An 11,679-nucleotide genomic window follows, 5' to 3' on the forward strand; every position below is an offset into this window, starting at 1 on the left:
CTAAACTATCACTTTGACTTCTTCTTCTTAACTCTATTCCTTCAAGTTTCGTAACTTCTTTCACTCCAACTTGCTTTCAAATTCTTCACCCCATTTTTATTTCAAAAAAAAAAAAAAAAAAAAAAATGTTTATAATTCATATTCTTCAACCCCCCCCCCCATCAATTTTTTCATGTTTTTCCCCCCTCTCATCTTACGCACGCGTCGCGCACATTCACACGCTACTTATCTACCTAATGGTAAATATACGCACACACATCTCACGCGCGCGCCCTATAAACAAACGCACATACGCTTTTCAAATAATTTTTACTTTTCAATGATCACCAATTAGTCATGGTCATCTTTCCGTTTCTCTGTCTTGTATCACCTAATCTCAGTCGTCCACGATAAGCCCATCACAATTGTTTTTATTTATTTTTACGTTATTAGTATTCAAATTACGCGGGCTAAAATCATTTCCCCTTTATCCCCCCAAACACTTTTCATAATGGCCAAAACTTAGCTTCGTATATTTTTTATTTTTCTTCCTTTCGTGCCGAGTATGTACAATGTCTAGATCTTATATAACTAGTCGTCACACTCATTCTATGCACACTAAGAACAGTGATACTCTTTTTCTCAACGGTTTGTGTCTTTGAGGTTTAGTATACCGTGAGGTATATATAGGGCAGTTAGACTTTAGGTCTTACTTATCATAACATTTGTGCTATTATTACAGCGTCATTTTCGCAACCGTGGTTCTTGAAAAGCTGTTCGTTATAACTAAACTATCACTTTGACTTCTTTTTCTTAACTCTATTCCTTCAAGTTTCGTAACTTCTTTCACTGTAACTTGCTTTCAAATTCTTCACCCCATTTTTATTTCAAAAAAAAAAAAAAAAATGTTTATAATTCATATTCTTCAACCCCCCCCCCATCAATTTTTTCATGTTTTTCCCCCTCTCATCTTACGCACGCGTCGCGCACATTCATACGCTACTTATCTACCTAATGGTAAATATACGCACACACATCTCACGCGCGCGCCCTATAAACAAACGCACATACGCTTTTCAAATAATTTTTACTTTTCAATTATCACCAATAAGTCATGGTCATCTTTCCGTTTCTCTGTCTTGTATCACCTAATCTCAGTCGTCCACGATAAGCCCATCACAATTGTTTTTATTTATTTTTACGTTATTAGTATTCAAACATTTGTTGGCGTTCGTTGTGTTTTTCACAATTTATGTTCACTTAACAACAGTTTATCCCAACCCTACCCCCTCCGTACCTAGTAAATTTATTATAAAATACTTAACAGGCAGGTCGTGCAGTCTCACTGAGACGAAACCTGCCCTTCCTCAAAGCATACTGCACCTGATGAGTCGTGCTTTTACATTTTTATTTTTCTAAAAGAGGAAGTTAAGTACTTTGTTGCCGGCTTAACATACTAACTACAACCTAACCCCCCCCCCCTACCCCCCTCCCCCTTTTATAATTTGTCTTTTAAATTATTTCCCTTTTCTAAAAAATATCCTTCTATAACCTAACAAACCCCAAACCCCCCCCCCCTTCCCCCCTTTTATAAGTTGTCTTTCAAGTTATTTTTTTTTTTTTTTTTTTTCAAAATTCCTTTTATAACGTAACCCACCCCAACCCCCCCCCCCCCTCCCCCTTTTATAAATTGTCTTTTCAACTATTTCCCTTTTCTAAAATATGCCTCAGAGCCTCAGGTTTCGTGTAGTTTGTCAGGTTTTATGCCGTTAGCCAAATTACGCGAGCTAAAATCATTTCCCCTTTATCCCCCCAAACACTTTTCATAATGGCCAAAACTTAGCTTCGTATATTTTTTATTTTTCTTCCTTTCGTGCCGAGTATGTACAATGTCTAGATCTTATATAACTAGTCGTCACACTCATTCTATGCACACTAAGAACAGTGATACTCTTTTTCTCAACGGTTTGTGTCTTTGAGGTTTAGTATACCGTGAGGTATATATAGGGCAGTTAGACTTTAGGTCTTACTTATCATAACATTTGTGCTATTATTACAGCGTCATTTTCGCAACCGTGGTTCTTGAAAAGCTGTTCGTTATAACTAAACTATCACTTTGACTTCTTTTTCTTAACTCTATTCCTTCAAGTTTCGTAACTTCTTTCACTGTAACTTGCTTTCAAATTCTTCACCCCATTTTTATTTCAAAAAAAAAAAAAAAAAAAAAAATGTTTATAATTCATATTCTTCAACCCCCCCCCCCCCATCAATTTTTTCATGTTTTTCCCCCTCTCATCTTACGCACGCGTCGCGCACATTCATACGCTACTTATCTACCTAATGGTAAATATACGCACACACATCTCACGCGCGCGCCCTATAAACAAACGCACATACGCTTTTCAAATAATTTTTACTTTTCAATTATCACCAATAAGTCATGGTCATCTTTCCGTTTCTCTGTCTTGTATCACCTAATCTCAGTCGTCCACGATAAGCCCATCACAATTGTTTTTATTTATTTTTACGTTATTAGTATTCAAACATTTGTTGGCGTTCGTTGTGTTTTTCACAATTTATGTTCACTTAACAACAGTTTATCCCAACCCTACCCCCTCCGTACCTAGTAAATTTATTATAAAATACTTAACAGGCAGGTCGTGCAGTCTCACTGAGACGAAACCTGCCCTTCCTCAAAGCATACTGCACCTGATGAGTCGTGCTTTTACATTTTTATTTTTCTAAAAGAGGAAGTTAAGTACTTTGTTGCCGGCTTAACATACTAACTACAACCTAACCCCCCCCTACCCCCCTCCCCCTTTTATAATTTGTCTTTTAAATTATTTCCCTTTTCTAAAAAATATCCTTCTATAACCTAACAAACCCCAAACCCCCCCCCTTCCCCCCTTTTATAAGTTGTCTTTCAAGTTATTTTTTTATTTTTTTTTTTTCAAAATTCCTTTTATAACGTAACCCACCCCAACCCCCCCCCCCCCTCCCCCTTTTATAAATTGTCTTTTCAACTATTTCCCTTTTCTAAAATATGCCTCAGAGCCTCAGGTTTCGTGTAGTTTGTCAGGTTTTATGCCGTTAGCCAAATTACGCGAGCTAAAATCATTTCCCCTTTATCCCCCCAAACACTTTTCATAATGGCCAAAACTTAGCTTCGTATATTTTTTATTTTTCTTCCTTTCGTGCCGAGTATGTACAATGTCTAGATCTTATATAACTAGTCGTCACACTCATTCTATGCACACTAAGAACAGTGATACTCTTTTTCTCAACGGTTTGTGTCTTTGAGGTTTAGTATACCGTGAGGTATATATAGGGCAGTTAGACTTTAGGTCTTACTTATCATAACATTTGTGCTATTATTACAGCGTCATTTTCGCAACCGTGGTTCTTGAAAAGCTGTTCGTTATAACTAAACTATCACTTTGACTTCTTTTTCTTAACTCTATTCCTTCAAGTTTCGTAACTTCTTTCACTCCAACTTGCTTTCAAATTCTTCACCCCATTTTTATTTCAAAAAAAAAAAAAAAAAAAAAAATGTTTATAATTCATATTCTTCAATCCCCCCCCCCCATCAATTTTTTCATGTTTTTCCCCCCTCTCATCTTACGCACGCGTCGCGCACATTCATACGCTACTTATCTACCTAATGGTAAATATACGCACACACATCTCACGCGCGCGCCCTATAAACAAACGCACATACGCTTTTCAAATAATTTTTACTTTTCAATTATCACCAATTAGTCATGGTCATCTTTCCGTTTCTCTGTCTTATATCACCTAATCTCAGTCGTCCACGATAAGCCCATCACAATTGTTTTTATTTATTTTTACGTTATTAGTATTCAAACATTTGTTGGCGTTCGTTGTGTTTTTCACAATTTATGTTCACTTAACAACAGTTTATCCCAACCCTACCCCCTCCGTACCTAGTAAATTTATTATAAAATACTTAACAGGCAGGTCGTGCAGTCTCACTGAGACGAAACCTGCCCTTCCTCAAAGCATACTGCACCTGATGAGTCGTGCTTTTACATTTTTATTTTTCTAAAAGAGGAAGTTAAGTACTTTGTTGCCGGCTTAACATACTAACTACAACCTAACCCCCCCCCCCTACCCCCCTCCCCCTTTTATAATTTGTCTTTTAAATTATTTCCCTTTTCTAAAAAATATCCTTCTATAACCTAACCCTCCCCAACCCCCCCCCCCTTCCCCCTTTTATAAGTTGTCTTTCAAGTTATTTTTTTATTTTTTTTTTTTTTCAAAATTCCTTTTATAACGTAACCCACCCCAACCCCCCCCCCCCCTCCCCCTTTTATAAATTGTCGTTTCAACTATTTCCCTTTTCTAAAATATCCCTCAGAGCCTCAGGTTTCGTGTAGTTTGTCAGGTTTTATGCCGTTAGCCAAATTACGCGAGCTAAAATCATTTCCCCTTTATCCCCCAAACACTTTTCATAATGGCCAAAACTTAGCTTCGTATATTTTTTATTTTTCTTCCTTTCGTGCCGAGTATGTACAATGTCTAGATCTTATATAACTAGTCGTCACACTCATTCTATGCACACTAAGAACAGTGATACTCTTTTTCTCAACGGTTTGTGTCTTTGAGGTTTAGTATACCGTGAGGTATATATAGGGCAGTTAGACTTTAGGTCTTACTTATCATAACATGTGGGTCATTTGAAATATGTTGATTTAATTTTCTTGTCTTATTTTGTCATTGATGTAAATGTTTCTTTGATCACTTGACTTTGTTAATTTAGTAAACAGTGTGTGTGTGGGTGTGTGTGTGTTTGGAAGCGGGAGGGGGGGGGGGGGGTAAACAGATTCGAATCTGTCACCTTTAACAAATAAGAGGACAACAGGTTCCCTGGTTAAAGGGAAGGTACACGTTTGGTAATTACTCAAAACAAATTAACTTAAAAACTGACTTGGTAACGAACATTGGAGAGCTGTTGATAGTATAAAACATTATCAGAAACAGCTCCCTCTGAAGTAGCATAGATTTTGAGAAAGAGGTAAGTCTCACTAAAACAATAAAATACTTCTATTCAGAAGTCTTTTTAATTATTCATATCGAAAGCACCCGACAATTAGGGTGTTTTTTTCTCTCATAATTTTCTCGCAACTTCGATGACCAATCTAGCTCAAATTTCCATAGGCTTGTTATTTGATGCTTATGTTTGGATACGTGAGAATACTGGTCTTTGACAATATTACCAACCGTGATCCTTCCATTTAAGTAAAGGTCCCCATGTTGGAGCTCATGAACAAAACCAAATGGAACTATTGAAATAAAAAATTACAAATAAAAAACGAGCAGATGTAATGTTCTTCATTGCAGTAGTCCAGGTGAACACACACTTGGTGTATGTTGTCTTATTATTTATGAAAAATTCTGCTAAATTTGAACAGTGAGACATTTTCAAATTCATTTCCATCCTGTTTTGTTCCTTGAACACACAAGTCCACCTCTGGAAATGTTAACAAAATATTGGCATTGCCAATGGATACAAAGGAGATTTACATAAAAAATGTTTGGCAAGTTGCTTTGATCACATTCTTCAAGTTCAAGCTTTTTTCAAATGTGACTGACAATTTAAGAAGACATGATTTTGGGGCTCTTTAAATTATATTTGTTCTCTCAACTGGTCAATACTTTCATTTGGAGATAACAAAGGTGCAATGGACTAATGCAAGTAAATTTGAAGAAAATTTACGTTACTTTGCTTTCGAAGATCTTTTACTGACAGACACCAAGCATTACTTTCAAACACAAATACAGAACTTAAAACATTTTGTGTAATTCAGCACAATCCCTAATTTAGAATTTTAAGCAAATTGTGTGTTAATTAGTTAGATCAGGTTATTCTATCCCCAGCCCCCCCCCCCCCGTGCATGTTTTGTGATTTGTGACTTGTCTTTTAAATTGGGGTCTATGTTTTCATAGATGGCTATATTATGTTGCAGTGCTTCCACAGTTGACCTACGACCTGTGTATTTTTATTCAGCTTACTTTTTATAAGCCTATGTAAAAAAAAAAGAGGTTCACTTTTACAGCGTAAATAATTGTGAAATCAACTCACCACCCACTAAGTGTTTGAGCTCATGAGCTGTTTTTTATTTCTTCTTCTTTAATGACATTTCAATATGCCCCAAATATTTTCCAATCCCCTTCCCTCAGCTTGCATGTTTCCTTCATATTTCTTTTGAGGTTATTATTGTTTGTTTGTTTTTTTGTACAAAAAAGTGGATCGCGGTCGCTTTGTCTATATGTTTACACGCGTGGGTTGTGCGAGGTCACGGCACGCCCCTCGGTATTTACAATATTTAATTCTGAAAAATAATTATATTCATAGGCGTATTATGGCTTTGGCAGTTGGTAAAGTAGACACATTTCATGCACTCGAAAGTTCGTTTTGAGTTAAAAAAAACTCAAATAATGTTTTGCCATAAAAAGAGATGAAAGTATAAACAAGGGGGAGATGAGACACATTAATTTACATTCATAAAAATATGTCTTTGAAACTAAATAACTTGTGTTGCCTATCAACGGGGGAAAGTCAACTTTTTTTTTTCAATGGTACAACTCCGACAATGGGAAGGAGGGGAAACGCAATTTTCTTTTGTGTGGGCCCGAGTATTGCGTGCTGTGGGATTCCCCTATACTGAGCAATATGTACCTTTAAAGGGCAAGTTAGGGATAGTTTGGGGTTAAACCAAACGTTGAAAAAACTTGCATCCATCCATAGCACATAGCTGTGATTTTGGACCATATTAGAGCAAGCTGGTGGAAGTCTCGAGTCCCGATTGCAAGTCACGCGCTAGGTGCAATCAGCCAAAGGTTCTATAAATTATGCCTTTCAATTCAACTCAATTCAATTCAAAAAACTTTAACAATTACAACAGTAGACCAGCTCCATATAAAAATATTAAGAGAAATATACAATATGCAAAAATATAAAAATATAACGATTACTAACAAAATGACAAGGCAGATATGTACAAATGGTTAAAACCACAGCAATTATATACAAGTAAATACATATAAAAACATCCTGTTTTGTTCCTTGAACACACAAGTCCACCTCTGGAAATGTTAACAAAATATTGGCATTGCCAATGGATACAAAGGAGATTTACATAAAAAATGTTTGGCAAGTTGCTTTGATCACATTCTTCAAGTTCAAGCTTTTTTCAAATGTGACTGACAATTTAAGAAGACATGATTTTGGGGCTCTTTAAATTATATTTGTTCTCTCAACTGGTCAATACTTTCATTTGGAGATAACAAAGGTGCAATGGACTAATGCAAGTAAATTTGAAGAAAATTTACGTTACTTTGCTTTCGAAGATCTTTTACTGACAGACACCAAGCATTACTTTCAAACACAAATACAGAACTTAAAACATTTTGTGTAATTCAGCACAATCCCTAATTTAGAATTTTAAGCAAATTGTGTGTTAATTAGTTAGATCAGGTTATTCTATCCCCAGCCCCCCCCCCCCCGTGCATGTTTTGTGATTTGTGACTTGTCTTTTAAATTGGGGTCTATGTTTTCATAGATGGCTATATTATGTTGCAGTGCTTCCACAGTTGACCTACGACCTGTGTATTTTTATTCAGCTTACTTTTTATAAGCCTATGTAAAAAAAAAGAGGTTCACTTTTACAGCGTAAATAATTGTGAAATCAACTCACCACCCACTAAGTGTTTGAGCTCATGAGCTGTTTTTTATTTCTTCTTCTTTAATGACATTTCAATATGCCCCAAATATTTTCCAATCCCCTTCCCTCAGCTTGCATGTTTCCTTCATATTTCTTTTGAGGTTATTATTGTTTGCTTGTTTTTTTGTACAAAAAAGTGGATCGCGGTCGCTTTGTCTACATGTTTACACGCGTGGGTTGTGCGAGGTCACGGCACGCCCCTCGGTATTTACAATATTTAATTCTGAAAAATAATTATATTCATAGGCGTATTATGGCTTTGGCAGTTGGTAAAGTGGACACATTTCATGCACTGGTGGCGGGTTGATGTTTAGAAAAATAAAAAGACTTTATACTGTGTATATTGGGGTGAGGGTTTGCGATCAAGGTTGTAGCTACCACGGTCGGAGCCGGTCGGCTATCACCGGCCCCAGCTTTTGCCGACCGGGATCCAACAAAAAAAATTAAACTCCGACCGGCATAAATTTATGTAAAACTGTTTTAAATGCCATTGAAATAAGTGAAAAATAAAGAAAACAATCCTGTAAAACTCCTATTTAGGTGTGTATTTTATTTCTGTAAAAACAATCAAACAATTTTCTCTCCAAAACCGCGATGTTCTCCGTGATTGTTGCTTAAAAATAAGCCGCTTGAATGCTGCGAGTTCATGGAGTACTAAAAAAAGCACGCACAATCTCCGGCGTGCGTGTAGTATCCATGATGCACAAAACCACATGGTAATACTCACACGGTCGCCCACTGGTTCATGCAGCATGCACAGCACATAACACACACAGTCCGAAGTCCATCTTAACCATGATTCCGCACGCTGTGATTGGCCATTGATGGCTGTTAATAAATCCATATTCATGATCTTCTTGGCTAGCCTTCTTCACAACACACGCTCACGAACGGAGTAAAGAATTGGCGAACGTTGTGCATCACGCCTGCAGACTATGCACAATGCACAGCCTTGGAGGAGTTCTAGTAACATGGACAACTTCTGCCAACAGAGGGCGTTGCGGGCCAAAGTTCATTGAATTATTTCTCAATGTGTGTTGTTGACCGATCGTTGATTCACGAAGATTTTGTTGCAAACGGAGATCAGAACATGTTCAAAACATGCGGTTGAAAATAAATTTATTCTGATGGGCGGACCATGTTGGTGGAGTCGTCGAAGTTGCATTAAATTTTTATTTAGAATTTTATTTAGATGATTTTCCTGTCTATTAATACTTGTTGGAAAAAAAATGAAAAGACAAGAATCAATTTTTGAGTTTATTGAATGCACTTCGTTGAGAAATTGTCAATGAATACAACTCAGTGAAACATGGCTTTTCTATTTTACTAATGTGCTCCTTTTTGAAATGGAATAGTCTAGATTTTGCGGCAGTGATCGGACATGTGTCCCGTCATCCTGTGTTTCTGAACTTGTCTCTCCACTCTGCATTGCATTCTGATGAATATATGCAACTGCAAGCTTTTCAATTGATAAATTCAACACTCAAAAATTCTGCCTAGTAGTCTACCTACCCTATTTTGAGATGGGATTTAAATCGTAAACAGAATATTAATTTTATTTATTTTACCCTAACATTTTACTTTAAAACTTAATAAGTATTTATTTTCTATGGCTCCCTGGACATGTTTTTTCCTTTGACAATGGCTATGTCAAGGCACAAATAGGCAAGAGAGAGCCTGGGGAACCCATCAAAGCTTAAACAAAACCTAAAAATCTTCAGCTTCCAAAGACGCTGCCCCTGTTGATCCCACCGGGTTGTGAGGCGCTACGCTGCCCCTACATGTACACCCACCCTCTCGACTATGCTCTCGACAAAATTAGCCGGCATCCAATTTGCCCTAGCTACAACCTTGTTTGCGATAACACTATGTGTATAATGAAAGAACTATTGATCGAAATGTTGAGTTGTCAAAACCACCTGTTCCACAGAACTAACAATGCTCAAAAAAAAAAGAAGATGATGCTACTGCAAACATCACCTTTACTCCCACCATAACTCGAAAGTTCGTTTTGAGTTTAAAAAAAACTCAAATAATGTTTTGCCATAAAAAGAGATGAAAGTATAAACAAGGGGGAGATGAGACACATTGATTTACATTCATAAAAATATGTCTTTGAAACTAAATAACTTGTGTTGCCTATCAACGGGGGAAAGTCAACTTTTTTTTTTTCAATGGTACAACTCCGACAATGGGAAGGAGTGGAAACGCAATTTTCTTCTGTGTGGGCCTGAGTATTGCGTGCTGTGGGATTCCCCTATACTGAGCAATATGTACCTTTAAAGGGCAAGTTAGGGATAGTTTGGGGTTAAACCAAACGTTGAAAAAACTTGCATCCATCCATAGCACATAGCTGTGATTTTGGACCATGTTAGAGCAAGCTGGTGGAAGTCTCGAGTCCCGATTGCAAGTCACGTGCTATTATTTATCCTTTATACAGGCAATTACAACAGTAGACCAGCTCCATATAAAAATATTGAGAGAAATATACAACAAGCAAAAATATAAAAATATAACGATTACTAACAAAATGAAGGCAGATATGTACAAATGGTTAAAACCACAGCAATTATATACAAGTGAATACATATAAAAACATTAAAAGTTGAACAATTACTAAGAACCACAAAACAACAAAACATAAACAGGTAAACAGTTGCGAACCAGACCTCCAAATAGTTGACATCCCGCACACGAAAACAGGTGAAAACAAGTGCAAAACGTCAACCATTCAGAAGTCTGCATGCCACTGGAACGAAAGAGAACTTCCTTCTATTGGCTTAGCAAAGGGGGAGTTTAAAACGACATCCTGAAGGAAGGAATTGAAACAGTTGTTTGAGTACATGACTATCACTGGTTAAAATCGATTGTGCTTTCCTAAGAACCTGTTGCTCACAGAACTGGGTCAGATTTCTCTGTGGCTCTCCGATAATTTTAGACCCAAGTCTGACAATTCTTCTCAAACTGTTTTTGTTCTTTACACTTAAGTTAAAATACCAGTAAATGAATGAAAAACACAACACACTCTCAATGAACGACTGATAATCAATGAACGACTTTAACCCCTCGGCTATTGTTGAACATAATATGATACCCGACTTAAAAAAATAGTTCAATATGCCTATTACACAGACCAATGTCATGTTGGTTCTGCTTGATATCCAGTCGTGTGTCAAGAGATTCTGCCACCCCCCCCCCCCCCTTTAAAATAAAGACCAGTGAAAATGTTTGCAGACTAAGTGGAATGGCGACATGTTAAGATGTCCTGCTGACTAGTCATAATAAAACAATTACCTTGGACCAGGGGACCTTCATGAATCCCGCCTGGCACATTTCTTCCTCAACTGTCGGAAGGAAAATGGGCTGCCAGTGCCCCCTTTACTGACTTTTCTATCCGACAATGCCTTTCGTCAATTGAGAAAAATCAGCCAGGCAGGATTCGCGATAAGGTCAGTGACAATCGAACAAAATGGATGCTAAAATAGATACTGCTGGCATGGCAGCGAATTGAACAGTTTTCTAATAAATCATTGAATGAAACAATAAAATACTATTAAATTTGAGTTTACATGGAGGATTACCCATGAACATGAGCTCTCTGTATGTAAGTTATAGTTTCCTCCCTCAATACATTGTGCCAATGAGGACTAAAAAAGACCTTTACTACGTATAATGGTTAGCTATGGGAAAACAACCACAGTACAGCAAAATGGCGGCATTGTAAGTGTCACTGGCGATAGCTGGCTAGTGTTTACCGTTTAATAAGTTCCAATTTCAAGGGTAAATCGATATAATGTTCTTAATTACAAGAATCATGGCATTACCTTCGAGTTTGTGTTGTCCACAGACAGGTGCCAGCCAATAGCTGGAGATTCAGTAAAAAGCAGCAATGAACTGGGTTGATATCAACATAGTCCTGGTGGCTCTGTGTCCAACCACCTTGCTTGGGCATGTA

At 37.1% G+C, this 11,679-nt stretch overlaps 1 protein-coding gene across 1 annotated transcript in view; it reads right to left on the bottom strand.

The window, feature by feature from the left end:
• Window positions 1–11,679, bottom strand: part of LOC139934699 (sacsin-like) — a 36,444-nt gene extending 24,765 nt beyond the window's left edge. Inside the window, exon 1 of the mRNA XM_071929064.1 lies at window positions 11,549–11,679. The gene's annotated coding sequence lies outside the window, so the exon portion shown is untranslated. The remainder of the gene's footprint in view (window positions 1–11,548) is intronic.

Source organism: Asterias amurensis, chromosome 3 (assembly GCF_032118995.1).
Source record: "Asterias amurensis chromosome 3, ASM3211899v1".
NCBI classification, from domain to species: Eukaryota; Metazoa; Echinodermata; class Asteroidea; order Forcipulatida; family Asteriidae; genus Asterias; species Asterias amurensis.